At 48.7% G+C, this 27423-nt stretch overlaps 1 protein-coding gene across 1 annotated transcript in view; it reads right to left on the bottom strand.

The window, feature by feature from the left end:
• LOC137381344 (ATP-sensitive inward rectifier potassium channel 1-like) overlaps positions 1-24984 on the bottom strand; it is a 114008-nt gene extending 89024 nt beyond the window's left edge. The window contains exon 1 of the mRNA XM_068053775.1: positions 24857-24984. The gene's annotated coding sequence lies outside the window, so the exon portion shown is untranslated. The remainder of the gene's footprint in view (positions 1-24856) is intronic.
• Positions 24985-27423: the final 2439 nt, after the last annotated feature.

Genomic DNA, 27423 nt, shown 5'->3' with positions numbered 1-27423 from the left:
TCCTTCTCCCCTTTACTGTCCCCCTTCCTTCTCCCCTTTACTACCCCCTTCCTTCTCCCCTTTACTGTCCCCCTTCCTTCTCCCCTTTACTGTCCCCCTTCCTTCTCCCCTTTATTACGCCCTTCCTTCACCCCTTTACTACGCCCTTCCTTCACCCCTTTATTGTCCCCCTTCCTTCTCCCCTTTACTACCCCCTTCCTTCTCCCCTTTACTACCCCCTTCCTTCACCCTTTTACTGCGCCCTTCCTTCTCCCCTTTACTAACCCCCTCCCTCTCCCCTTTACTATGCCAACCCTTCTCCCATTTACTACCTCCTTCCCTCTCCCCTTTACTACACCCTTCCTTCTCCCCTTTATTACGCCCTTCCTTCTCCCCTTTTTCCTCCCTTCCCTCTCCCCTTTATTAAGCCCTTCCCTCTCCCCTTTCCTACGCCCTTCCTTCGCACCTTTACTAAGCCCTTCCTTCTCCCCTTTATAACGCCCTTCCCTCTCCCCTTTACTACGCCCTTCCCTCTCCCCTTTACTACGCCCTTCCTTCTTCCCTTTACTATGCCCTTCCTTCTCCCCTTTATTACGCCCTTCCTTCTCCCCTTTATTACGCCCTTCCTTCTCCCCTTTGTTACGCCCTTCCTTCTCCCCTTTATTATGCCCTTCCCTCTCCCCTTTATTACGCCCTTCCCTCTCCCCTTTACTACCCCCTTCCCTCTGCCCTTTACTACCCCCTTCCTTCTCCCCTTTATTACGCCCTTCCTTCTCCCCTTTAATACGCCCTTCCTTCTCCCCTTTATTACGCCCTTCCTTCTCCCCTTTACTACGCCCTTCCCTCTCTCCTTTACTACCTCCTTCCCTCTCCCCTTTACTACCCCCTTCCTTCTCCCCTTTATTACGCCCTTCCTTCTCCCCTTTACTACGCCCTTCCCTCTCTCCTTTACTACCTCCTTCCCTCTCCCCTTTACTATGCCCTTCCTTCTCCCCTTTATTACGCCCTTCCTTCTCCCCTTTATTACGCCCTTTCTGCTCCCCTTTACCACGCCCTTCCCTCTCCCCTTTACTAGCCTCTTCCCTCTCCCCTTTATTACGCCCTTCCTTCTCCCCTTTATTACGCCCTTCCTTCTCCCCTTTATTACGCCCTTTCTTCTCCCCTTTACTATGCCCTTCCTGCTCCCCTTTACGACCCCCTTCCCTCTCCCCTTTACTACCCCCGTCCTTCTCCCCTTTATTACGCTCTTCCTTCTCCCCTTTACTGCGCCCTTCCTTCTCCCCTTTACTACCCCCTTCCCTCTCCCCTTTACTATGCCAACCCTTCTCCCCTTTACTATGCCCTTCCTTCTCCCCTTTACTACCTCCTTCCCTCTCCCCTTTACTACGCCCTTCCTTCTCCCCTTTATTACGCCCTTCCTTCTCCCCTTTTTCCTCCCTTCCCTCTCCCCTTTATTACGCCCTTCCCTCTCCCCTTTACTACGCCCTTCCTTCTCCCCTTTATTACGCCCTTCCTTCTCCCCTTTTTCCTCCCTTCCCTCTCCCCTTTATTACGCCCTTCCCTCTCCCCTTTACTACACCCGTCCTTCTCCCCTTTATTACGCCCTTCCCTCTCCCCTTAACTGTCCCCCTTCCTTCTCCCCTTCACTACCTCCTTCCCTCTCCCCTTTACTACGCCCACCCTTCTCCCCTTTACTACCTCCTTCCCTCTCCCCTTTACTACCCCCTTCCCTCTCCCCTTTACTACCCCCTTCCCTCTCCCCTTTACTACCCCCTTCCCTCTGCCCTTTACTACCCCCTTCCTTCTCCCCTTTATTACGCCCTTCCTTCTCCCCTTTAATACGCCCTTCCTTCTCCCCTTTATTACGCCCTTCCTTCTCCCCTTTACTACGCCCTTCCCTCTCTCCTTTACTACCTCCTTCCCTCTCCCCTTTGCTATGCCCTTCCTTCTCCCCTTTATTACGCCCTTCCTTCTCCCCTTTATTACGCCCTTTCTGCTCCCCTTTACCACGCCCTTCCCTCTCCCCTTTACTAGCCTCTTCCCTCTCCCCTTTATTACGCCCTTCCTTCTCCCCTTTATTACGCCCTTCCTTCTCCCCTTTATTACGCCCTTTCTTCTCCCCTTTACTATGCCCTTACTTCTCCCCTTTACGACCCCCTTCCCTCTCCCCTTTACCACCCCCTTCCTTCTCCCCTTTATTACGCTCTTCCTTCTCCCCTTTACTGCGCCCTTCCTTCTCCCCTATACTACCCCCTTCCCTCTCCCCTTTACTATGCCAACCCTTCTCCCCTTTACTATGCCCTTCCTTCTCCCCTTTACTACCTCCTTCCCTCTCCCCTTTACTACGCCCTTCCTTCTCCCCTTTATTACGCCCTTCCTTCTCCCCTTTTTCCTCCCTTCCCTCTCCCCTTTATTACGCCCTTCCCTCTCCCCTTTACTACGCCCTTCCTTCTCCCCTTTATTACGCCCTTCCTTCTCCCCTTTTTCCTCCCTTCCCTCTCCCCTTTATTACGCCCTTCCCTCTCCCCTTTACTACACCCGTCCTTCTCCCCTTTATTACGCCCTTCCCTCTCCCCTTAACTGTCCCCCTTCCTTCTCCCCTTCACTACCTCCTTCCCTCTCCCCTTTACTACGCCCACCCTTCTCCCCTTTACTACCTCCTTCCCTCTCCCCTTTACTACCCCCTTCCCTCTCCCCTTTACTACCCCCTTCCCTCTCCCCTTTACTACCTCCTTCCCTCTGCCCTTTACTACCCCCTTCCTTCTCCACTTTATTACGCCCTTCATTCTCCCCTTTAATACGCCCTTCCTTCTCCCCTTTATTACGCCCTTCCTTCTCCCCTTTACTACGCCCTTCCCTCTCTCCTTTACTACCTCCTTCCCTCTCCCCTTTACTATGCCCTTCCTTCTCCCCTTTATTACGCCCTTCCTTCTCCCCTTTATTACGCCCTTTCTGCTCCCCTTTACCACGCCCTTCCCTCTCCCCTTTACTAGCCTCTTCCCTCTCCCCTTTATTACGCCCTTCCTTCTCCCCTTTATAGCGCCCTTCCTTCTCCCCTTTATTACGCCCTTTCTTCTCCCCTTTACTATGCCCTTCCTTCTCCCCTTTACGACCCCCTTCCTTCTCCCCTTTCCTACCCCCTTCCTTCTCCCCTTTAATACGCCCTTCCTTCTCCCCTTTAATACGCCCTTCCTTCTCCCCTTTTTCCTCCCTTCCCTCTCCCCTTTATTACGCCCTTCCCTCTCCCCTTTACTACACCCGTCCTTCTCCCCTTTATTACGCCCTTCCCTCTCCCCTTAACTGTCCCCCTTCCTTCTCCCCTTCACTATCTCCTTCCCTCTCCCCTTTACTACGCCCACCCTTCTCCCCTTTACTACCTCCTTCCCTCTCCCCTTTACTACCCCCTTCCCTCTCCCCTTTACTACCCCCTTCCCTCTCCCCTTTACTACCCCCTTCCCTCTGCCCTTTACTACCCCCTTCCTTCTCCCCTTTATTACGCCCTTCCTTCTCCCCTTTAATACGCCCTTCCTTCTCCCCTTTATTACGCCCTTCCTTCTCCCCTTTACTACGCCCTTCCCTCTCTCCTTTACTACCTCCTTCCCTCTCCCCTTTGCTATGCCCTTCCTTCTCCCCTTTATTACGCCCTTCCTTCTCCCCTTTATTACGCCCTTTCTGCTCCCCTTTACCACGCCCTTCCCTCTCCCCTTTACTAGCCTCTTCCCTCTCCCCTTTATTACGCCCTTCCTTCTCCCCTTTATTACGCCCTTCCTTCTCCCCTTTATTACGCCCTTTCTTCTCCCCTTTACTATGCCCTTACTTCTCCCCTTTACGACCCCCTTCCCTCTCCCCTTTACTACCCCCTTCCTTCTCCCCTTTATTACGCTCTTCCTTCTCCCCTTTACTGCGCCCTTCCTTCTCCCCTATACTACCCCCTTCCCTCTCCCCTTTACTATGCCAACCCTTCTCCCCTTTACTATGCCCTTCCTTCTCCCCTTTACTACCTCCTTCCCTCTCCCCTTTACTACGCCCTTCCTTCTCCCCTTTATTACGCCCTTCCTTCTCCCCTTTTTCCTCCCTTCCCTCTCCCCTTTATTACGCCCTTCCCTCTCCCCTTTACTACGCCCTTCCTTCTCCCCTTTATTACGCCCTTCCTTCTCCCCTTTTTCCTCCCTTCCCTCTCCCCTTTATTACGCCCTTCCCTCTCCCCTTTACTACACCCGTCCTTCTCCCCTTTATTACGCCCTTCCCTCTCCCCTTAACTGTCCCCCTTCCTTCTCCCCTTCACTACCTCCTTCCCTCTCCCCTTTACTACGCCCACCCTTCTCCCCTTTACTACCTCCTTCCCTCTCCCCTTTACTACCCCATTCCCTCTCCCCTTTACTACCCCCTTCCCTCTCCCCTTTACTACCCCCTTCCCTCTCCCCTTTACTACCTCCTTCCCTCTGCCCTTTACTACCCCCTTCCTTCTCCACTTTATTACGCCCTTCATTCTCCCCTTTAATACGCCCTTCCTTCTCCCCTTTATTACGCCCTTCCTTCTCCCCTTTACTACGCCCTTCCCTCTCTCCTTTACTACCTCCTTCCCTCTCCCCTTTACTATGCCCTTCCTTCTCCCCTTTATTACGCCCTTCCTTCTCCCCTTTATTACGCCCTTTCTGCTCCCCTTTACCACGCCCTTCCCTCTCCCCTTTACTAGCCTCTTCCCTCTCCCCTTTATTACGCCCTTCCTTCTCCCCTTTATAGCGCCCTTCCTTCTCCCCTTTATTACGGCCTTTCTTCTCCCCTTTACTATGCCCTTCCTTCTCCCCTTTACGACCCCCTTCCTTCTCCCCTATTCCTACCCCCTTCCTTCTCCCCTTTAATACGCTCTTCCTTCTCCCCTTTCTGCGCCCTTCCTTCTCCCCTTTACTACCCCCTTCCCTCTCCCCTTTACTATACCAATCCTTCTCCCCTTTACTATGCCCTTCCTTCTCCCCTTTACTACCTCCTTCCCTCTCCCCTTTACTACGCCCTTCCTTCTCCCCTTTACTACGCCCTTCCTTCTCCCCTTTATTACGCCCTTCCTTCTCCCCTTTTTCCTCCCTTCCCTCTCCCCTTTATTACGCCCTTCCCTCTCCCCTTTACTACGCCCTTCCTTCTCCCCTTTATTACGCCCTTCCTTCTCCCCTTTTTCCTCCCTTCCCTCTCCCCTTTATTACGCCCTTCCCTCTCCCCTTTACTACACCCGTCCTTCTCCCCTTTATTACGCCCTTCCCTCTCCCCTTAACTGTCCCCCTTCCTTCTCCCCTTCACTACCTCCTTCCCTCTCCCCTTTACTACGCCCACCCTTCTCCCCTTTACTACCTCCTTTCCTCTCCCCTTTACTACCCCCTTCCCTCTCCCCTTTACTACGCCCAACCTTCTCCCCTTTACTACCCCCTTCCCTCTTCCCTTTACTACCCCCTTCCTTCTCCCCTTTACTGTCCCCCTTCTTTTTCCCCTTTACTGTCCCCCTTCCTTCTCCCCTTTACTGTCCCCCGTCCTTCTCCCCTTTACTGTCCCCCGTCCTTCTCCCCTTTACTACGCCCTTCCTGCTCCCCTTTACTACCCCCTTCCCTCTCCCCTTTACTACGCCCTTCCTTCTCCCCTTTACGAGGCCCTTCCTTCTCCCCTTTACTGTCCCCCTTCCTTCTCCCCTTTATTACGCCCTAACTTCACGCCTTCACTACGCCCTTCCTTCTCCCCTTTACTACCCCCTTCCCTATCCCCTTTACTACCCCCATCCCTCTCCGCTTTACAATCCAACCCTTCTCCCCTTTACTACCTCCTTCCCTCTCCCCTTTACTACCCCCTTCCCACTCCCCTTTACTACCCCCTTCCCTCTCCCCTTTACTACGCCCTTCCTTCTTCCCTTTATTGCGCCCGTCCTTCTCCCCTTTATTACGCCATTCCCTCTCCCCTTAACTGACCCCCTTCCTTTTCCCCTTCACTACCCCCTTCCTTCTCCCCTTTACTGACCCCCTTCCCTCTCCCCTTAACTGTCTCCCTTCCTTCTCCCCTTCACTACCCCCTTCCTTCTCCCCTTTATTACGCCCTTCCTTCATCCCTTTACTATGCCCTTCCTTCTCTCCTTTATTACGGCCTTCCCTCTCCCCTTTACTACCCCCTTCCCTCTCACCTTTACTACCCCCTTCCCTCTCCCCTTTATTAAGCCATTCCCTCTCCCCTTTATTACGCCCTTCCCTCTCCCCTTTACTACACCCTTCCCTCTCCCCTTTACTACGCCCTTCCTTCTCTCCTTTACAACGCCCTTCCTTCTCCCCTTTACTACCCCCTTCCCTTTCCCCTTTATTAAGCCCTTCCTTCTCCCCTTTATTACGCCCTTCCTTCTCCCCTTCATTACGCCCTTCCTTCTCCCCTTTACTGTCCCCCTTCCTTCTCCCCTTTACTGTCCCCCTTCCTTCTCCCCTTGACTGTCCCCCTTCCTTCTCCCCTTTACTACCCCCTTCCTTCTCCCCTTTACTGTCCCCCTTCCTTCTCCCCTTTACTGTTCCCCTTCCTTCTCCCCTTTATTACGCCCTTCCTTCACCCCTTTACTACGCCCTTCCTTCACCCCTTTATTGTCCCCCTTCCTTCTCCCCTTTACTACCCCCTTCCTTCTCCCCTTTACTACCCCCTTCCTTCACCCTTTTACTGCGCCCTTCCTTCTCCCCTTTACTAACCCCCTCCCTCTCCCCTTTACTATGCCAACCCTTCTCCCATTTACTACCTCCTTCCCTCTCCCCTTTACTACACCCTTCCTTCTCCCCTTTATTACGCCCTTCCTTCTCCCCTTTTTCCTCCCTTCCCTCTCCCCTTTATTAAGCCCTTCCCTCTCCCCTTTACTACGCCCTTCCTTCGCACCTTTACTAAGCCCTTCCTTCTCCCCTTTATAACGCCCTTCCCTCTCCCCTTTACTACGCCCTTCACTCTCCCCTTTACTACGCCCTTCCTTCTTCCCTTTACTATGCCCTTCCTTCTCCCCTTTATTACGCCCTTCCTTCTCCCCTTTATTACGCCCTTCCTTCTCCCCTTTGTTACGCCCTTCCTTCGCTCCTTTATTATGCCCTTCCCTCTCCCCTTTTTTACGCCCTTCCCTCTCCCCTTTACTACCCCCTTCCCTCTGCCCTTTACTACCCCCTTCCTTCTCCCCTTTATTACGCCCTTCCTTCTCCCCTTTATTACGCCCTTCCCTCTCCCCTTTACTACCTCCTTCCCTCGCCCCTTTAGTACGCCCTTCCTTCTCCCCTTTACTACGCCCTTCCTTCTCCCCTTTACTACGCCCTTCCTTCTCCCCTTGATTACGCCCTTCCTTCTCCCCTTTACTACGCCCTTCCCTCTCTCCTTTACTACCTCCTTCCCTCTCCCCTTTACTATGCCCTTCCTTCTCCCCTTTATTACGCCCTTCCTTCTCCCCTTTATTACGCCCTTTCTGCTCCCCTTTACCACGCCCTTCCCTCTCCCCTTTACTAGCCTCTTCCCTCTCCCCTTTATTACGCCCTTCCTTCTCCCCTTTATAGCGCCCTTCTTTCTCCCCTTTATTACGCCCTTTCTTCTCCCCTTTACTATGCCCTTCCTTCTCCCCTTTACGACCCCCTTCCTTCTCCCCTTTCCTACCCCCTTACTTCTCCCCTTTAATACGCTCTTCCTTCTCCCCTTTCTGCGCCCTTCCTTCTCCCCTTTACTACCCCCTTCCCTCTCCCCTTTACTATACCAATCCTTCTCCCCTTTACTATGCCCTTCCTTCTCCCCTTTACTACCTCCTTCCCTCTCCCCTTTACTACGCCCTTCCTTCTCCCCTTTACTACGCCCTTCCTTCTCCCCTTTATTACGCCCTTCCTTCTCCCCTTTTTCCTCCCTTCCCTCTCCCCTTTATTACGCCCTTCCCTCTCCCCTTTACTACGCCCTTCCTTCTCCCCTTTATTACGCCCTTCCTTCTCCCCTTTTTCCTCCCTTCCCTCTCCCCTTTATTACGCCCTTCCCTCTCCCCTTTACTACACCCGTCCTTCTCCCCTTTATTACGCCCTTCCCTCTCCCCTTAACTGTCCCCCTTCCTTCTCCCCTTCACTACCTCCTTCCCTCTCCCCTTTACTACGCCCACCCTTCTCCCCTTTACTACCTCCTTTCCTCTCCCCTTTACTACCCCCTTCCCTCTCCCCTTTACTACGCCCAACCTTCTCCCCTTTACTACCCCCTTCCCTCTTCCCTTTACTACCCCCTTCCTTCTCCCCTTTACTGTCCCCCTTCTTTTTCCCCTTTACTGTCCCCCTTCCTTCTCCCCTTTACTGTCCCCCGTCCTTCTCCCCTTTACTACCCCTTCCTTCTCCCCTTTACTACGCCCTTCCTGCTCCCCTTTACTACCCCCTTCCCTCTCCCCTTTACTACGCCCTTCCTTCTCCCCTTTACGAGGCCCTTCCTTCTCCCCTTTACTGTCCCCCTTCCTTCTCCCCTTTACTGTCCCCCTTCCTGCTCCCCTTTACTGTCCCCCTTCCTTCTCCCCTTTATTACGCCCTAACTTCACGCCTTCACTACGCCCTTCCTTCTCCCCTTTACTACCCCCTTCCCTATCCCCTTTACTACCCCCATCCCTCTCCGCTTTACAATCCAACCCTTCTCCCCTTTACTACCTCCTTCCCTCTCCCCTTTACTACCCCCTTCCCACTCCCCTTTACTACCCCCTTCCCTCTCCCCTTTACTACGCCCTTCCTTCTTCCCTTTATTGCGCCCGTCCTTCTCCCCTTTATTACGCCATTCCCTCTCCCCTTAACTGACCCCCTTCCTTTTCCCCTTCACTACCCCCTTCCTTCTCCCCTTTACTGACCCCCTTCCCTCTCCCCTTAACTGTCTCCCTTCCTTCTCCCCTTCACTACCCCCTTCCTTCTCCCCTTTATTACGCCCTTCCTTCATCCCTTTACTATGCCCTTCCTTCTCTCCTTTATTACGGCCTTCCCTCTCCCCTTTACTACCCCATTCCCTCTCACCTTTACTACCCCCTTCCCTCTCCCCTTTATTAAGCCATTCCCTCTCCCCTTTATTACGCCCTTCCCTCTCCCCTTTACTACACCCTTCCCTCTCCCCTTTACTACGCCCTTCCTTCTCTCCTTTACAACGCCCTTCCTTCTCCCCTTTACTACCCCCTTCCCTTTCCCCTTTATTAAGCCCTTCCTTCTCCCCTTTATTACGCCCTTCCTTCTCCCCTTCATTACGCCCTTCCTTCTCCCCTTTACTGTCCCCCTTCCTTCTCCCCTTTACTGTCCCCCTTCCTTCTCCCCTTGACTGTCCCCCTTCCTTCTCCCCTTTACTACCCCCTTCCTTCTCCCCTTTACTGTCCCCCTTCCTTCTCCCCTTTACTGTTCCCCTTCCTTCTCCCCTTTATTACGCCCTTCCTTCACCCCTTTACTACGCCCTTCCTTCACCCCTTTATTGTCCCCCTTCCTTCTCCCCTTTACTACCCCCTTCCTTCTCCCCTTTACTACCCCCTTCCTTCACCCTTTTACTGCGCCCTTCCTTCTCCCCTTTACTAACCCCCTCCCTCTCCCCTTTACTATGCCAACCCTTCTCCCATTTACTACCTCCTTCCCTCTCCCCTTTACTACACCCTTCCTTCTCCCCTTTATTACGCCCTTCCTTCTCCCCTTTTTCCTCCCTTCCCTCTCCCCTTTATTAAGCCCTTCCCTCTCCCCTTTACTACGCCCTTCCTTCGCACCTTTACTAAGCCCTTCCTTCTCCCCTTTATAACGCCCTTCCCTCTCCCCTTTACTACGCCCTTCACTCTCCCCTTTACTACGCCCTTCCTTCTTCCCTTTACTATGCCCTTCCTTCTCCCCTTTATTACGCCCTTCCTTCTCCCCTTTATTACGCCCTTCCTTCTCCCCTTTGTTACGCCCTTCCTTCGCTCCTTTATTATGCCCTTCCCTCTCCCCTTTTTTACGCCCTTCCCTCTCCCCTTTACTACCCCCTTCCCTCTGCCCTTTACTACCCCCTTCCTTCTCCCCTTTATTACGCCCTTCCTTCTCCCCTTTATTACGCCCTTCCCTCTCCCCTTTACTACCTCCTTCCCTCTCCCCTTTAGTACGCCCTTCCTTCTCCCCTTTACTACGCCCTTCCTTCTCCCCTTTACTACGCCCTTCCTTCTCCCCTTGATTACGCCCTTTCTTCTCCCCTTTACTATGCCCTTCCTTCTCCCCTTTACGACCCCCTTCCCTCTCCCCTTTACTACCCCCTTCCCGCTCCCCTTTATTACGCCCTTCCTTCTCCCCTTTATTACGCCCTTCCTTCTCCCCTTTATTACGCCCTTCCCTCTCCCCTTTACTAACCCCTTCCCTCTCCCCTATACTAGCCGCTTCCCTCTCCCCTATACTAGCCCCTTCCCTCTCTCCTTTATTACGCCCTTCCTTCTCCCCTTTATTCCGCGCTTCCTTCTCCCCTTTACTCTGCCATTCCTTCTCCCCTTTACTACCCCCTTCCCTCTCCCCTTTACTACCCCCTTCCCTCTCCCCTTCATTAGGCCCCTCCTTCTCCCCTTTACTACGCACTTCCTTCACCCCTTTACTACCCCCTTCCCTCTCCCCTTTACTACCCACTTCCCTTTCCCCTGTATTACGCCCTTCCTTCTCCCCTTTATTACACCCTTCCTTCTCCCCTTTACTACTCCCTTTCCCCCTTTACTACCCCCTGCCCTCTCCCCTTTACTACACCCTTCCCTCTCCACTTTAATACGCCCTTCCTTCTCCCCTTTACTACCCCCTTCCCTCTCCCCTTTACTCCCCCCTTCCCTCTCCCCTTTACTCCCCCCTTCCTTCTCCCCTTTACTACGCCCTTCCCTCTCCCCTTTATTACGCCCTTCCTTCTCCCCTTTATTACACCCTTCCTTCTACCCTTTAATACCCCCTTCCCTCTCCCCTTTACTACCACCTTCCCTCTCCCCTTTACTACGCCCTTCCTTCTCCCCTTTACTACGCCCTTCCCTCTCTCCTTTATTACACCCTTCCTTCTCCCCTTTATTACGCCCTTCCTTCTAACCTTTAATACCCCCTTCCCTCTCCCCTTTACTACGCCCTACCTTCTCCCCTTTACTACGCCCTTCCTTCTCCCCTTTACTATGCCCTTCCTTCTCCCCTTTACTATGCCCTTCCTTCTCCCCTTTATTATACACTTCCTACTCCCCTTTACTACGCCCTTCCTTTTCCCCTCTACTACCACCTTCCCTCTCCCCTTTACAACGCACATTCTTCTCCCCTTTACTACGCCCTTCCTGCTCCCCTTTACTACGCCCTTCCTTCTACCCTTTACTACCCCCTTCCCTCTCCCCTTTAATACGCCCTTCCTTCTCCCCTTTATGAAGCTCTTCCCTCTCCCCTTTACTACGCCCTTCCTACTCCCCTTTACTACGCCCTTCCTTTTCCCCTCCACTACCCCCTTCCCTCTCCCCTTTACTACCCCCTTCCCTCTCCCCTTTACTACGCACATTCTTCACCCCTTTACTACGCCCTTCCCGCTCCCCTTTACTACCCCCTTCCCTCTCCCCTTTACACTGCCCACCCTTCTCCCTTTTACTACCCCTTCCCTCTCCCCTTTATTACACCCTTCCCTCTCCCCTTTATTATGCCCTTCCCTCTCCCCTTTACTACCCCCTTCCTTCTCCCCTTTATTACGCCCTTCCTTCTACCCTTTATTACACCCTTTCTTCTCCCCTTTACTATGCCCTTCCCTCTCCCCTTTACTAGACTCTTCCCTTTACCCTTTACTGCACCCTTCCTCCTCCCCTTTATTCCGCCCTTCCCTCTCCCCTTTATTACACCCTTCCTTCTAACCTTTAATACACCCTTCCCTCTCCCCTTTACTACGTCCTACCTTCACCCCTTTAGTACGCCCTTCCTTCTCCCCTTTACTACGCCCTTCCTTCTCCCCTTTATATGCCCTTCCTTCTCCCCTTTATTATGCCCTTCCTACTCCCCTTTACTACGCCCTTCCTTTTCCCCTCTACTACCCCCTTCCCTCTCCCCTTTACTACCCCCTTCCCTCTCCCCTTTACTACGCACATTCTTCTCCCCTTTACTACGCCCTTCCTGCTCCCCTTTACTACGCCCTTCCTTCTACCCTTTACTACCCCCTTCCCTCTCCCCTTTAATACGCCCTTCCTTCTCCCCTTTATTAAGCTCTTCCCTCTCCCCTTTACTACGCCCTTCCTACTCCCCTTTACTACGCCCTTCCTTTTCCCCTCTACTACCCTCTTCCCTCTCCCCTTTACTACCCCCTTCCCTCTCCCCTTTACTACGCACATTCTTCACCCCTTTACTACGCCCTTCCTTCTACCCTTTACTACCCCCTTCCCTCTCCCCTTTAATACGCCCTTCCTTCTCCCCTTTATTAAGCTCTTCCCTCTCCCCTTTACTACGCCCTTCCTACTCCCCTTTACTACGCCCTTCCTTTTCCCCTCTACTACCCTCTTCCCTCTCCCCTTTACTACCCCCTTCCCTCTCCCCTTTACTACGCACATTCTTCACCCCTTTACTACGCCCTTCCCGCTTCCCTTTACTACCCCCTTCCCTCTCCCCTTTACACTGCCCACCCTTCTCCCCTTTACTACCCCTTCCCTCTCCCCTTTATTACACCCTACCCTCTCCCCTTTATTACGCCCTTCCCTCTCCCCTTTACTACCCCCTTCCTTCTCCCCTTTATTACGCCCTTCCTTCTCCCCTTTATTACGCCCTTCCTTCTCCCCTTTATTGCACCCTTTCTTCTCCCCTTTACTATGCCCTTCCCTCTCCCCTTTACTAGACTCTTCCCTTTACCCTTTACTACACCCTTCCTCCTCCCCTTTATTCCGCCCTTCCCTCTCCCCTTTATTACACCCTTCCTTCTCCCCTTTATTACCCCCTTCCCTCTCCCCTTTATTACGCCCTTCGTTCTCCCCTTTATTACCCCCTTACTTCTCCCCTTTATTACCCCCTTCCCTCTCCCCTTTATTACGCCCTTCTCCCCTTTATTACGCCCTTCCTTCTCCCCTTTATTACGCCCTTCCTTCTCCCCTTTATTACGCCCTTTCTTCTCCCCTTTACTACGCCCTTCCCTCTCCCCTTTACTAGCCTCTTCCCTCTCCCCTTTATTACGCCCTTCTCCCCTTTATTACGCCCTTCCTTCTCCCCTTTATTACGCCCTTCCTTCTCCCCTTTATTACGCCCTTTCTTCTCCCCTTTACTACGCCCTTCCCTCCCCCCTTTACTACACCCTTCCTTCTCCCCTTTATTACGCCCTTCCTTCTCCCCTTTATTAGGCCCTTCCTTCTCCCCTTTATTAGGCCCTTCCTTCTCCCCTTTCCTATGCCCTTCCCTCTCCCCTTTACTAGACTCTTCCCTTTACCCTTTACTACACCCTTCCTCCTCCCCTTTATTCCGCACTTCCCTCTCCCCTTTATTACACCCTTCCTTCTCCCCTTTATTACCCCCGACTTCTCCCCTTTATTACCCCCTTCCCTCTCCCCTTTATTACGCCCTTCTCCCCTTTATTACGCCCTTCCTTCTCCCCTTTATTACGCCCTTCCTTCTCCCCTTTATTACGCCCTTCCTTCTCCCCTTTATTACGCCCTTTCTTCTCCCCTTTACTATGCCCTTCCCTCTCCCCTTTACTAGCCTCTTCCCTTTCCCCTTTATTACGCCCTTCCTTCTCCCCTTTACTACCCCCTTCCCTCTTCCCTTCATTAGGCCCTACCTTCTCCCCTTTACTACCCCCTTTCCCCCTTTACTACCCCCTGCCCTCTCCCCTTTACTACACCCTTCCCTCTCCCCTTTATTACGCCCTTCCTTCTCCCCTTTATTACGCCCTTCCTTCTACCCTTTAATACACCCTTCCCTCTCCCCTTTACTACGCCCTACCTTCACCCCTTTACTACGCCCTTCCTACTCCCCTTTACTACGCCCTTCCTTTTCCCCTCTACTATCCCCTTCCCTCTCCCCTTTACTACCCCCTTCCCTCTCCCCTTTACTACGCACATTCTTCTCCCCTTTACTACGCCCTTCCTGCCCCCCTTTACTACGCCCTTCCTTCTACCCTTTACTACCCCCTTCCCTCTCCCCTTTAATACGCCCTTCCTTCTCCCCTTTATTAAGCTCTTCCCTCTCCCCTTTACTAAGCCCTTCATACTCCCCTTTACTACGCCCTTCCTTCCCTGTATTATGCCCTTCCCTCTCCCCTTTACTACCACCTTCCCTCTCCCCTTTACTACCCCCTTCCCTCTCCCCTTTACTACCCCCTTCCTTCTCCCCTTTATTACACCCTTCCTTCTCCCATTTATTATGCCTTTCCCTCTCCCCTTTACTACCCACTTCCCTCTCCCCTTTATTACGCCCTACCTTCTCCCCTTTATTACGCCCTTCCTGCTCCCCTTTATTACGCCCTTCCTTCTCCCCTTTACTACCCCCTTTCCTCTCCCTTTTACTATGCCCACCCTTCTCCCCTTTACTACGCCCTTCCTTCTCCCCTTTAATACGCCCTTCCCTCTCCCCTTTATAACGCCCTGCCTTCTCCCCTTTACTACGCCCTTCCTTTTCCCCTTTACTACCCCTTCCCTCTCCTCTTTATTACGCACTTCCTTCTCCCCTTTATTACGCCCTTCGTTCTCCCCTTTATTATGCCCTTCCTTCTCCCCTTTATTACGCCCTTCCTTCTCCACTTTACTACCCCCTTCCCTCTCCCCTTTACTACCCCCTTCCCTCTCCCCTTTATTACGCCCTTCCTTCTCCCCTTTACTACCCCATTCCCCCCTTTACTACCCCCTGCCCTCTCCCCTTTTCTACCCCCTTCCCTCTCCCCTTTTCTACCCCCTTCCCTCTTCCCTTTACTACCCCCTTCCCCCCTTTACTACCCCCTGCCCTCTCCCCTTTACTACCCCCTTCCCTCTCCCCTTTACTGTGCCCTTCCCTCTCCTCTTTACTACCCCTTCCTGCTCCCCTTTACTACGCCCTTCCTTCTCCCCTTTACTGTCCCCTTCCTTCTCGCCAGTCCCACCCCTGTTGTAGTCTAGCCAGCAATAGACCAGACTAAGCCCCTCTCCCTTCAGTTCCATACCTAACCAAATTCAGTCCCTCTTGCCCCCCTCTACTTTCAATCCTACTCAGAACCGAATCTTGTTGTTTAAGACTAGATCAGGTCCTCCTCCCCTCAATCCTTATCCCATCACAATAACAGTGATTCCAGCATCTTCCGGAATTTTTGCTCTCTGTTTCTGTCCTGGCTGCACTGTATGAGTTAACTTTGTTTCTATACCGAATGATTTACAGGAAGTAACATCCATTCTATGGCATGTCTACATGTGGTAGGTACATAGCATTGCAACTGTTCTTTAGTGTAAATTTAGCTGGTCTTGGGTTCAGCTATCATCTTCCTCCTACCTCACGGTTCTTGGTTCTTGAGACTACATTCAATCTATCTGCTATTTTTTCCCTCGCTTATTGCATCAGGATCTCCTGGGAAGAGTACTTATTAGTTCAGTAAAGTATTTCTCTCCTCTAGTCACTTCTTCAATCACCATTCCTAGCGCCTCCTCATCAAAATTATTCTTCTGAAGCCCAGTTCTCGTTACCTGGTTGGAGTTTGGTATTTAAAACCTGCTCTCCCCTGTACTAGTCCCATTAATAGCTTCCATGCCTCCTTGCTGCTCCATTGGTCAGCTTGCTGTTTGTTGTGCTACATGATTCATTCCTGCTTCACAGATCACTAAAATCTGGGGTTGACATGCACCTTTAATCTTGCTCCGAAAACTTTGGTGCCCCACAGTTACATCCAAATAACACTAGCACCAATTCGTAGGTCAAAGTATTAGAAGATAGGTCATTCGCAGAAAGGTGAATTGAGGTGGTATGGATAAACGTCAAAAGAGATTTAGATCTGTGCAGTATGAATAACTAAAAGCTGTATTATGTCAGTAACCTCATTTACCCAGGAACCTTCCATAACTTGTTCTCAGGCTATTTTGTTCACTGCATCTGAAAATAAACACTTTAATCTGCACTTCCACATATTGTAGAATGACACTAGAGCCTCACAGTAAATGAGCAGCCCTATCATATATGAATTATACACTGGATCACTGAGGGTGGGTTACTGTTTGCGATTGTGTGCTTGCTTTTAGTGTTGTAATCTTAAAACAGTATGGACAGCATTGCTGGCGTATATGAGGTGTAGTTTATATATAAGATGTATATTATATAAGATGTGTGTTAAATAAGATGTATGTTATATTTATATTTATGAAGCTGTGTGATGTGTAGGGAAATTTCCCCTGCACCAGAGCAACTCAGCAATCTGAGTACACAATGCCCATGATTTTCCAACCAATTAAAATTGTGGGCAGCGTGTGTCCAATTTCCTGGTCTGTGCTGCTGATAGGCTTCCCACCGATAGCACAATTGGTAAAATCACCCCCTAATGTGAACTGAAAGACACAAGGGAAGTCATAAAAGCAATAGAGTGAGGAACATAGAGCCACAGCAAACAGGAACAACTAAACAAACTTAATGAAACAAGATGTCGGAGTAAAGTAGAAAATGAGGGAGGTGACCTCTACCATGAAGTCAGTTTGATTCAAAAAGTACAGGACAGAAAAAATGCAACTAAAACTATAGCTGAATTATTGAGTACAAGTATTAGGTCTGTGATTATGGAAATATTGCTCCAAATTATTACTCTTAGAAAATTCTGTATTAATAAAATTACTGATAACCAATTATTAGCTGATGTGTGAATTTAGCATTATATCCCACAGCTCCTCAGTCGTGCAGATAGTACCATTGCCTGTATAAGCCTTTCTAGAACTGTGAGACGAATTGACAAACCTGATCCAGACAAACTATGGTGAAGGGTTCAAAGGTGGCGGGGGGGGTAGGGGGATGGGGAACACAGGTTCAGCAGCAAGAAAGGATATGGGTGGAATTTGTTCATCCAAGTTAGGATTGACTTGTCGAATAAGTTACCAGGGATGGATCTTGAAGAGTGTGCATGGAGTCAAGAAACAATTGGAGATGGTTGTGGAGAGAGGGGGATTGTGGAACAGGAGCCTAGAGTTCACTGCCAGAGATAGTTGCAGACAAATATGTAACTTTTCCTGGTGAAATTAAAAACAGGGGAATAATTCTTGAGCACATTTGTTCACCAGTTCAGCAATAGTGATTTTGGGTTGTGAAGTAAAGTGTCATGAAAACCACACCTGCCAAAATACAAAACAGTAGTGGGCAAATTATTGGAATCAATTCTGAGCGACAGGATAAACAGTCACTTAGAAAGACACAGGTTAATCAAGGATAGTCAATATGGATTTGTTAAGGGAAGATCTTGTTTGACCAACTTGATCGAATTTTTTGAAGCAGTAACAAGGAAGATAGATGAGGGTAGTGCGGTTGATGTGGTCTACATGGATTTTAGCAAGGCTTTTGACAAAGTCCCACATGGTAGACTGGTTAAAAAAATAAAATCCATGGGATCCAGGGAAATGCAGCAAGGTGGATACAAAAATGGCTCAGAGGCAGGAAAAAAAGGGTAATTGTTGATGAGTGTATTCGCGACTGGAGGGCTGTTTCCAGTGGCGTTCCACAGGGCTCGTACTGGGTCCCCTGCTTTTTATGGTATCTATTAACGATTTGGCCGTAAATGTGGGGGACATGATCAAGAAGTTTGGAGATGACGTAAAGATTGGCCGTGTGTTAGATATCAAGGAGGATAGCTGTAGCCCTTAGGAAGATGTTGATGGTCTGGTCAGATGGGCAGACCTGGATGGTCAGGTGAGTCAACCTGGAGAAGTGTGAGGTGATGCATTTGGGGAGGTCAAACAAGGCAAAGGAATACATGTTTATTGGGAAAATAGTGAGAAATGAAGAGGACGTGAGGGACCTTGGAGTGAATGTCCACAGATCCCTGAAAGTAGCAGCACAGATCGATAAGGTGGTTAAGAAGGAATTTCCTTTATTAGCCGAGGTATAGAGTATAAGAGCAGGGAGTTTATGCTGGAACTGTATAACTCATTGATTAGGCCATAACTTGAGTACTGTGTGCAGTCTGGTCACCTCATTACAGAAAGGATGTAATTGCACTAGAGAGGGTACGAAGGAGATTTACGAGGATGTTGCCAGGACTTGAAAAATGCAGCTATGAGGAAAGATTGGATAGAATGGGGTTGGAACAGAGAAGACTGAGGGGAGATTTGATTGAAATGTACAAAATTGTGAGGGGCCTGGATAGAGTGCAGGTGAAGGGTCTATTCACCTTAGCAGAGAGGTCAGTGATGAGGGGGTATAGATTTAAAGTGATTGGTCGAAAAATTAGAGCGGAGTTGAGGAAAAACTTTTTCACCCAGAGGGTGGTGGGGGTCTGGAACTCACTGCCTGAAAGGGTAGTTGAGGCAGAGGCGCTCAACTCATTCAACAGGAGTCTGGATATGCACCTCAAGTGCCGTAATCTGCAGGGCTACGGACCAAATGCTGGAAGGTGGGATTAGAATAGGTGGATTGTTTTTCGGCAGGCACAGTCACAATGGGCCAAGTGGCCTCTTTCAGTGCCATAAACTTTCTATGATTCTATATTAATTTCATCATATGGAACATTAATTTTTAAACTGTTACTGAACATAAAAAATAGCTTGGTTTAAAAAGACCACTGAAATATGACTGCTCATTTTGCATTCTAAAAGACAGTTGAAAAAAAAAGACAATGGGAACTGCTCACTGATTCAATTGACGGGGATGGGTCTGGGCAACTGTGATCCACATCTTGTCTGTGTAAGAATTCAGGCTGTTTGAGTTAGCTAGGGGGTGACAGAGTAATCCTAGTGAAAGCACGGCCAATATTGAGGTTAGTAACTCGGGGTTGTATACTGAATTGATTACATTTTCCCAACTGACCCCAAAATTCAATGAGGGAGACGTGGAAGTATTTTTTGTATCTTTTGAAAAACTTGCAAGGCAGTTAAAGTGGCCAGCTGAGACTTGGACTCTACTGCTACAAAGCAAGTTATCAGGAAAAGCCCATGATTTATTCCCTGTTGCCAGATGAGAGTTGATCAAATTATGAACTGACAAAAAATGCTATCCTTGGCTCATATGAGCTAGTACCGGAAGCCTATTGCCAAAAGCTTTGAACCCTCAAAAAGCAAGCTGATCAAACCTACTTGGAGTTTGAGAGAAGTAAGCAGCTGGCTTTTGACCAGTAGTTGAGGGCTCTTAAAGTGCAGCCCAGCTATGAAAACCTTAGAGAGGTAATTCTGCTAGAGAAATGTAAAAACTCTCTCCCACTCTCCATAAAGACACATGTAGAGAAACAATATATTCACAGAGTCAGGCAAGCCGCAGTTCTGGCTGATGAGTTTGCTCTCATATATAATGATAGAGGTATATAAAATTATGAGAGGCATAGATAGGGTAGATAGCTAGAGTCTGTTTCCCATGGTAGGGGTGACTAAAACTAGAGGGCATAGATTTAAGGTGAGAGGGAAGAGGTTTAAAGGGGATCAAAGGGGTAAATTTTTCACACAAAGAATAGTGGGTATCTGGAATGAGCTTGCTGAGGAGGTGGTGGAGGCAGGAACAGTAGTGACATTTAAGAGGCATCTGGACAGGTACTTGAATGCGCAAGGCATAGAGGGATATGGGATTAATGCAGGCAGGTGGGATTAGTATAGATAGGCATTATGGTCGGCATGGATGCTGAAGGGCCTGTTTCTATGCTGTACGACTCTATAAGTCAGTTCCCCAAAGGAAAACCTTTCCTAATCCCACAAATCCAAAAAGGACAAAGGGTGGGAAGGTGATAGAAACCCAAGCAGTCCTGGGAGAGAAAGAAAAGCAGGAGACACAGGGGGCCCTCCTCCAGCCAAAAAGGAAGGTGCTGTAAGTAGGAGTGAGACCTGGAGACCTGAGTGCTTCCATTGTAATAAAGCAGGTCATTTAAGAGCTAACTGCTGGAGACTACAGGGAAAACCAGTAGTGTTAATCAAGGCACACCCGCTCAGGGAAGGAGAAAGGACACTCATGGAAAGCACAGCTGAACAAGCTGTGGCTTTAACTGGAGCAATAGTAAGTCCCAGGAAACATACTGCTGCAAGTGCAGGAAAATTTAATAGGATTCCTGAAGGTTATCAGGATTTTGTGTCAAAAGGGAGAGTAACCCCATACCCCTCAAGTGGGGCAAGCAGGCACATAGTAATCCTCAGGGACACAGGGGCCACTAGATCCCTTTTACTGGGAAAAGGCCTGACCTTTCCCCCAGAGAGTGCAGTAAATACCAGAATGGTGGTGAATGGTATTGGAGGGCAGTGCACGCCTGTGCCTTTACATCGGGTGCACTTAGAGTGCGACCTAGTTTCAGGACCGGTGAACGTAGGGATTGTCCCTATTTTGTCTGTGGGCAAGGTTGCCCTGCTCCTAGGTAATGATCTGGTGGGGGCTTCCCCAGTAGTGAGAGACCGCAGGAGGTCAGATAGACAGGTCAGTGGCAGGAGACGGTCCCCTGCAGCTACCCTGCATGTGTAGTGAATCGGATCAAACCAGCTCCCCCAGAGGACACTGAATTGGCACTGCAGATGACCATGAGGTCTGCCTGTCTGAGACTTTCTTTGGAAAACTAAAATACCCAGGGAATGAATTAAATGGATTTTTCTAGCTGAGGCTCAGCAAACTGACCCAGTAATGTGAGAGTTAGCACAGGTTGCCCAGTCTGAAATTGAAGCAGAGGGAGTCCCTCATTACTATTATTTAAAGAATGGGGTACTGATGAGGAAATGGAGTTCTCCTCACTGACCTGAGGACAAAGAGTGGACAGTGGTTCACCAGGTAGTGGTGCCACAGAGGTACCAGAAGGAAATATTAAGAATGGCCCATGAGATTGCAATGGCTGTACATGTCGGTATAGAAAAAAACCAAAGCCCGCATAAGACAGCAGTTTGACTGGCCAAAACTCCACAAAGATGTGGAGCAGTACTGTAGGAGTTGCCACATGTGCCAGGTTGAGGGGAAACCCCAACCTACAGTGAAATCTGCACCCCTAAGTCCTGTATCGGTGTTTGGAGGACCCTCCAGCAGAGGACTGATGAACTGTAAGGGACCCCCACCGAGAACAAAAGGGGACAGACAAGCACAAGGCTGACAACAGGTAGGAGAGGAAAGGGGAAAAAGGGTCAAAAAGGACAGGTTAAATGAATTTCTGGAGGAATCCCAGATGAAAGCCCCTTCTGTCCAGTCAGCCAACCCTGAAATGTTGGAAAACCTAGACCCCACATCCTCCTATGTAAAGGCTGACACCAGAAGCACCCCACCAGAGTTGCTAATGGAATTTACACAAACCCACGGAGCAAAAATGTCCTCAAAATGGCAGAAAAGCCGTGAGGATGCTGTCTCACCTAGTCCTAGTGCCGCAGGGGAGTGCAGTAGAATCTGGACAAATACCTGCAAGCAGGAGTGTCACAGAGGACAAAGGGAAGATTAGCAAAGAAATCCCCCCCCCTCCCACAGTCAGGATTAAAGGGAAGCAACCATTCCCTAGAGTGAAAAGCCTTAACATGACTCATCAAAGCACTGAAAGAGAGTTCAGAATGGATCCACCCACTGTCGTCGCCCATGACAAGAACTCCAACCTAGGGGTGCAAACTGAAAAACTTCCCAAAAAATTACGTGTTTATTGGGATGCCAAATAGGGCAGTTTAAAGCAGCACTGCTACCAAGAAAAGACAGGCTGTAACAATCTTTAGCATTTCTGAATAAATGAGAATGAATGAGAGAAATGCATGTGTATTTTCCTGTACTTTCTCTCCTTTGTATTTTTTATAATGAAATGCTCTTCTAAAATAGCAATTCATTCCGCTGGATGTGGAGGTGTCATGAAAAGCATACCTGCCAAAATAAGACATATTAATTTCGTCATATGGAACATTAATTTTCAAACTGTTACTGGACTGAAAAAATAGCTTGATTTAAAAAGACTTCTGAAACATGACTGCCCGTTTTGCATTCTGAAAGGCAGTTGAAAAAAAAGAGACAATGGGAACTGCTCACTGATTCAATTAACAGAGATGAGTCTGGGCAACAGTGATCCACATCTTGTCTGTGTAACAGACAGTACTACAGCCCCCCGAGAGCTTTGAAATCCACAAACCATAGGAACGGTTTTTCCAAATAAGGGGTTAGTCACATGACTAACTGGCTGGCCAACTTGGAGTTTTGAATTGTGCTCCTAGGACGGTTAGAAAAGAGACTGCAATTTTAAGACAACAGAGAAGGAAGGTCTCTCCCTTTCTCTCTCTCTCACGCATTCCAGGGGATTTATGAAAGCCACTCAAACCTCGAGAGAAGACTCCTGCAGCTAAACAAATTTGAAAGTGTGCACTGGGCCCCAACGAGAACTGTAAGACAACTGCAATCAAAGACTTTCCATCAAACCCAAAAGCCAGAAATTGATCTCCAGCTATTATTTTAAACCTTTCCCCTTCTTTAATCTCCGCTGTCTCTTTTTTGCGTGTGTGTTTATCGTGTATGCATGCTAGTGTGGTCGCGTTGTGTATTTCTAGTATTTTTAACTGAATTAGAGTTTTGAGGTTAATAAACTTACACCTTTCTTGTTTAAATCTAAGAAAACCTATCTGATTGATTTCTTTGCAGTACAATTAGAGAGCAGTGAACAAGGATTCACCGAGGGGAAGCTAAAAAACACGGTGTTTTAAAAATTAAACCCTGCTACGGCCAAATCAGGCAATGGCTGAGAGGAGAGCCCTAGACCCTGCCTCACCTGGTCATAACAAAAGTGAGATAGGCAGAGCTGATCACTTATAAAGGGATAGAGTTAATGTGTTTCAAACCTCAAAATACATTTTGTAACAGTGCAGCTAGTGTCAATGCTCAGCTTTAGGCACCTGTCTTAGCCCTTAAAGAAAGAGGATGAGGAGAAGTTTCTGCCTTTCAGTTGAAACATTAAACCAAGGCCTTGTCTGGTCTCTCAGCTGAATATTAAAGGTCTCACGGTTATATTCAAAGAAAATGATAGGAGTTCTCCCCAGTGCCCTGCCAAATATTTATCCCTCAATCAACTTCACAAGTAAAGAAATTATCTGGACATTATTACATTGCTGTTTGTGGGAGTTTGCTGTGAGCAAATTGGCTGCCACGCTTCCTACATTACAACTGTGACTACACTTCAAAAGTCCTTTATTGACTATTGAACAGCTTTGGGATGTCCTGAGGTCATAAAAGGTGTTATATAAATGCAATTCCTTCTTCCTTTATTCAAAATATCTGTACAGACCCAAGAAAGAAAGTGTTTATTTACCCAGCTCATTACTGTATGTAGTCAATGACTTGGCCCATTGTTCATGAATTTAATAAATTCAGAAATCAACTACTCCACAAATCCGCTTACTAACATGTTATTAATTGATGTTGCCGGTTTTTGTTTGATGGCGTTGGGACATGCCGGGTACATTCTCATGGTGCTGTTCATCTCCTGACACCGAGTGACTGCTCCTCATGTATAAGCCTAGACTATTGCCACGATATTGACCATGGAGGCTTCACAGCCTGGCCCACTACTGTCCTCACCTGGACAACACCGCTTCCCAGCAGGAGATACTGTATAATAACCAAAAGCAGGAACTCTGAACAGCCTGACCTACACTCCTCTTAGGTGTGACTTTGCAGCAGAAAAGGACACTGGTGAAATCGACCCTACATAACACTTTTAGAAATTGTCACACACCCAGGGGATCACTTGCCTGTTATAGTTCTGAATGTTCTTATGAGGGTCATTCTTTTGCCTTTGTGTTTTCCAACAGGGAGCCTTGCTTGCCATGAGTACAGACTGAAATTCAACTTCAAATCCTCATGATCTGTGGGCCTTTTAATATGGTTGGAAAATCACACACTGCACTAACCCAGATTTCCCATGTGCAATTTGGCAGGAGTCCAACATCAGAAAACTAGCCTCTGAATCTAAAAGTTCTGAATATTAACAGGACATAAAGGGGTAACAGGAAGTGTAAACAAGGGGGTCACACTGGCTGAATGAGAAATGTGAGTTTAAGCCTGACCTGAAAGGTCGTCTCCACTCCTGATTGAAATGATCTGGATTTTGTAAAAATGTCATTTTTCAGCAGCACAAGTGCAGTGGAATGAGGAATAGCTAAGCCTGAGTTCACTCTGTGTTGCTATGCCAGCGACTGTGACTAGTATTACATTCATCTGGTGCTCTGCGCGAATTGGTACGTGTGTAGCAGCAGCAACCCCTGGCTTGATATGTGCAGTGTTACCTTCATCAAAAGCAATACCTGAAACACATCACTGGGGGATTTCACACAGCCCGCAGCTGGGGGAAGTATTGATTGCATTTCTTGGATAGCAGGCTAGTTTTCCTATGAGTATTCGGGACATAAGGGGCTGGAGAGCAGCCAAAATACAACTCAGTGTTACTGCTGTCTGTGCACAGTCAGTAGATCAGACTCAAATCCCACCATACCCCCACCTTAAAAAAAAGCAGGTGATTAACCCAGATAAATATATAGAGAGTGGATACTGGGAATACAGGCTACCCAGTATGAGTGAGATATGAATCTCTCCACAAAACACAGCTTTTTCAGGTGTTTTATTCAGATCATTCAGGCAGCTGATGAATTCAATGTAGAGATTCCTATCAAGGGCACTCCTTAAAGAGAATTGTGTTTCCACTCTTCTGAATCTCATCGTACTCACCTGTTGTGATAAATATCCGCGTAAGTCACTTAAATTTTTTAACATGTTAATTCAATTTGCTTTGATCCTTTTTCCAAAATAAAATACCAGTCATTTTTTTCTACTTACCAGCGATCCATTCTCATTGATAAAACGTTTCTTACCTTTGTGAAATGAAAGATTTGAGGAGTCTCTTATGCCAGTAGTGAAAGAGCACCTTCAAATGCTACTTCTCCAGTCAAATGCCTTCAGTGCTGGGTTGCCAGGAACACCCAGAATTAGTCTCAAGCCTTCACCTTATATACAACTGGGTTTGGTCTCAACTGGTTAGTTCCAAATTTATATGCAAATATATCAAAAGCCATTTGAAAGCAATGCTATTAAATCAACGACAAGAATTTGTACATTACCATCTTATTCATCTTTTTAACCAATCCAATATCTCCTTATCAAAGTACTGTGGTACATTTTACAAGGTACCTGTTATGAAAATAAAAGTTTTTCCACAGATTTGTTCCTGAATCATTGCCAAGTATGGCTGTGGTTTAGTTAGCACCATCAGGGGTGAAGGTTAATAGGATTTAATTTAATTTGATTGCTGTATTTGCTAGCAGAACGTGTGGAGCAGTGAGTAGGAAGCATTCAAAGCCACACTTCATTCCCACAATGATGGTATTTGCATTTTGAAGACTGTAAATACTTTTGCAATAACTTGGTCCTTTTGCCTGGTCCAAGGACGTTCCGGTATATTAAACAGCTTCCAGACCCAGTGTCCAGTAATGTGACGGATCTAAGGTCCAATTAAGGTCAGCGCAGCTTGTGTAAGCTTGGTGAGAGGGAAGTACAGTACATACAGAAGGATATGTGTTAGAACATATGCAAAAATACTTCATCTCTACTCCTGCTCCTAATTCATACGTTCGTATTATATTTCAGAAATTTATATTCTTCTCAAACCTCCATTAAAATTTTTGCCTTTCTTTGAAGAAAGTGCATGAATGGATTTTGAAACTTGGACATGAGAGCTGAACGCCAGAGCAATCTCACATCTTAAACCTGTGCAAAACTGAAATCTATGGCGATCAAGAGAAAAACCTTCCAGCAGCTGGAGTCGTAACTGATACTTAGAAAGATAGCCATGATTGGAGGCCAATCCTCGCAGCCTCTGAACATTGCTCTGGGAGCTCTTTCGACCAGCATAATTGGAATGACCACCTTTAGCTGTTTGATCAATGACATTCCCTCCGTCATAAGGTCAGGAGCAGTTCTGTCTACTAACAATACCACATTACTTAGCTCCATTTGTAACTCCTCATGCCAGCCTACAGAATAACCTGAAAAACATGCCAATAACAAGTCTCAGATAACAGTTTTGCCATATATGTGCCAGGTAATTATCACTCAAGACAAGAAAAGGCCCAACAAAACAGCAGAAGCAATCTTAAGTTTTAATAATCGGGGCCTGTAGTATAAAAGAGAGATTTTAAAAAATGAACCACTGTTTATATTGGGGTTTGAATATTGTGTCCTGATCTGGACATCCAAGATCATAGAAAAGATGCATAAGAATTTCACTGGTGATACCAGAGATAGGAAATTAAATATATGGGGGTTCATTTCAGTAGAACAAAGAAGCTCACAGAAGTTCTAATAGAGAGGTTCAAAATGATGAAAGGCCATGAGACTTGCAGGGCTTCAGGGATCGAGCCGGGAGTGGGACTGACAGCTTAGCTCCGTGGAGAGCCGGCAGGGACTCGATGGGCCGAATGGCCTCCTGCTTTGCAATAAATGACTCTATGACGCCCCACCCGCACCCCCCCCCCCCACCCCAGGTTCACCATCATTGAATTAGACTGGACCAGAAGCTTAACTCGACAAGCCATAATAATACCTTCTTCTTTCTTTGGCCTCCTTGTCTCGAGAGACAATGGGTAAGCGCCTAGAGGTGGTCAGTGGTTTGTGGAGCAGCACCTGGAGTGGCTATAAAGGCCAATTCTAAAGTGACAGACTCTTCCACAGTCACTGCAGATAAAATTGGTTGTCAGGGCTGTTACACAGTTGGCTCTCTCCTTGCACTTCTGTCTTTTTTCTTGCCAACTGCTAAGTCTCTTTGACTCGCCACTCTTTAGTCCTGCCTTTATGGTTGCCCGCCAGCTCTGGTGATCACTGGCAACTGACTCCCACGACTTGTGATCAATGTCACAGGACTTCATGTCGCATTTGCAGACGTCTTTAAAGCGGAAACATGGATGGCCGGTGGGTCTGATAACAGTGGCGAGCTCTCTGTACAATGTGTCCTTGGGGATCCTGCCATCTTCCATGCGGCTCACATGGCCAAGCCATCTCAAGCGCCGCTGACTCAGTAGGGTGTATATGCTGGGGATGTTGGCCGCCTTGAGGACTTCTGCGTTGGAGATACGGTCCTGCCACCTGATGCCAAGGATTCTTCGGAGGCAGCGAAGATGGAATGAGTTGAGATGTCACTCTTGGCTGACATACGTTGTCCAGGCCTCGCTGCTGTAGAGCAAGGTACTGAGGACACAGCCTTGAAACACTCGGACTTCAGTGTTCAGTGTCAGTGCACCATTTTCCCACACCCTCTTGGCCAGTCTGGACACAGCAGCGGATGCCTTTCCCATGCGCTTGTTGATTTCTGCATCGAGAGACAGGTTGCTGGTGATAGTTGAGCCGAGGTAGGTGAACTCTTGAACCACTTCCAGAGCGTGGTCGC

The sequence above is a fragment of the Heterodontus francisci genome, chromosome 22 (assembly GCF_036365525.1).
Source record: "Heterodontus francisci isolate sHetFra1 chromosome 22, sHetFra1.hap1, whole genome shotgun sequence".
Lineage (NCBI taxonomy): Eukaryota > Metazoa > Chordata > Chondrichthyes > Heterodontiformes > Heterodontidae > Heterodontus > Heterodontus francisci.
This window is presented reverse-complemented; position numbering and strand designations above follow the sequence as displayed.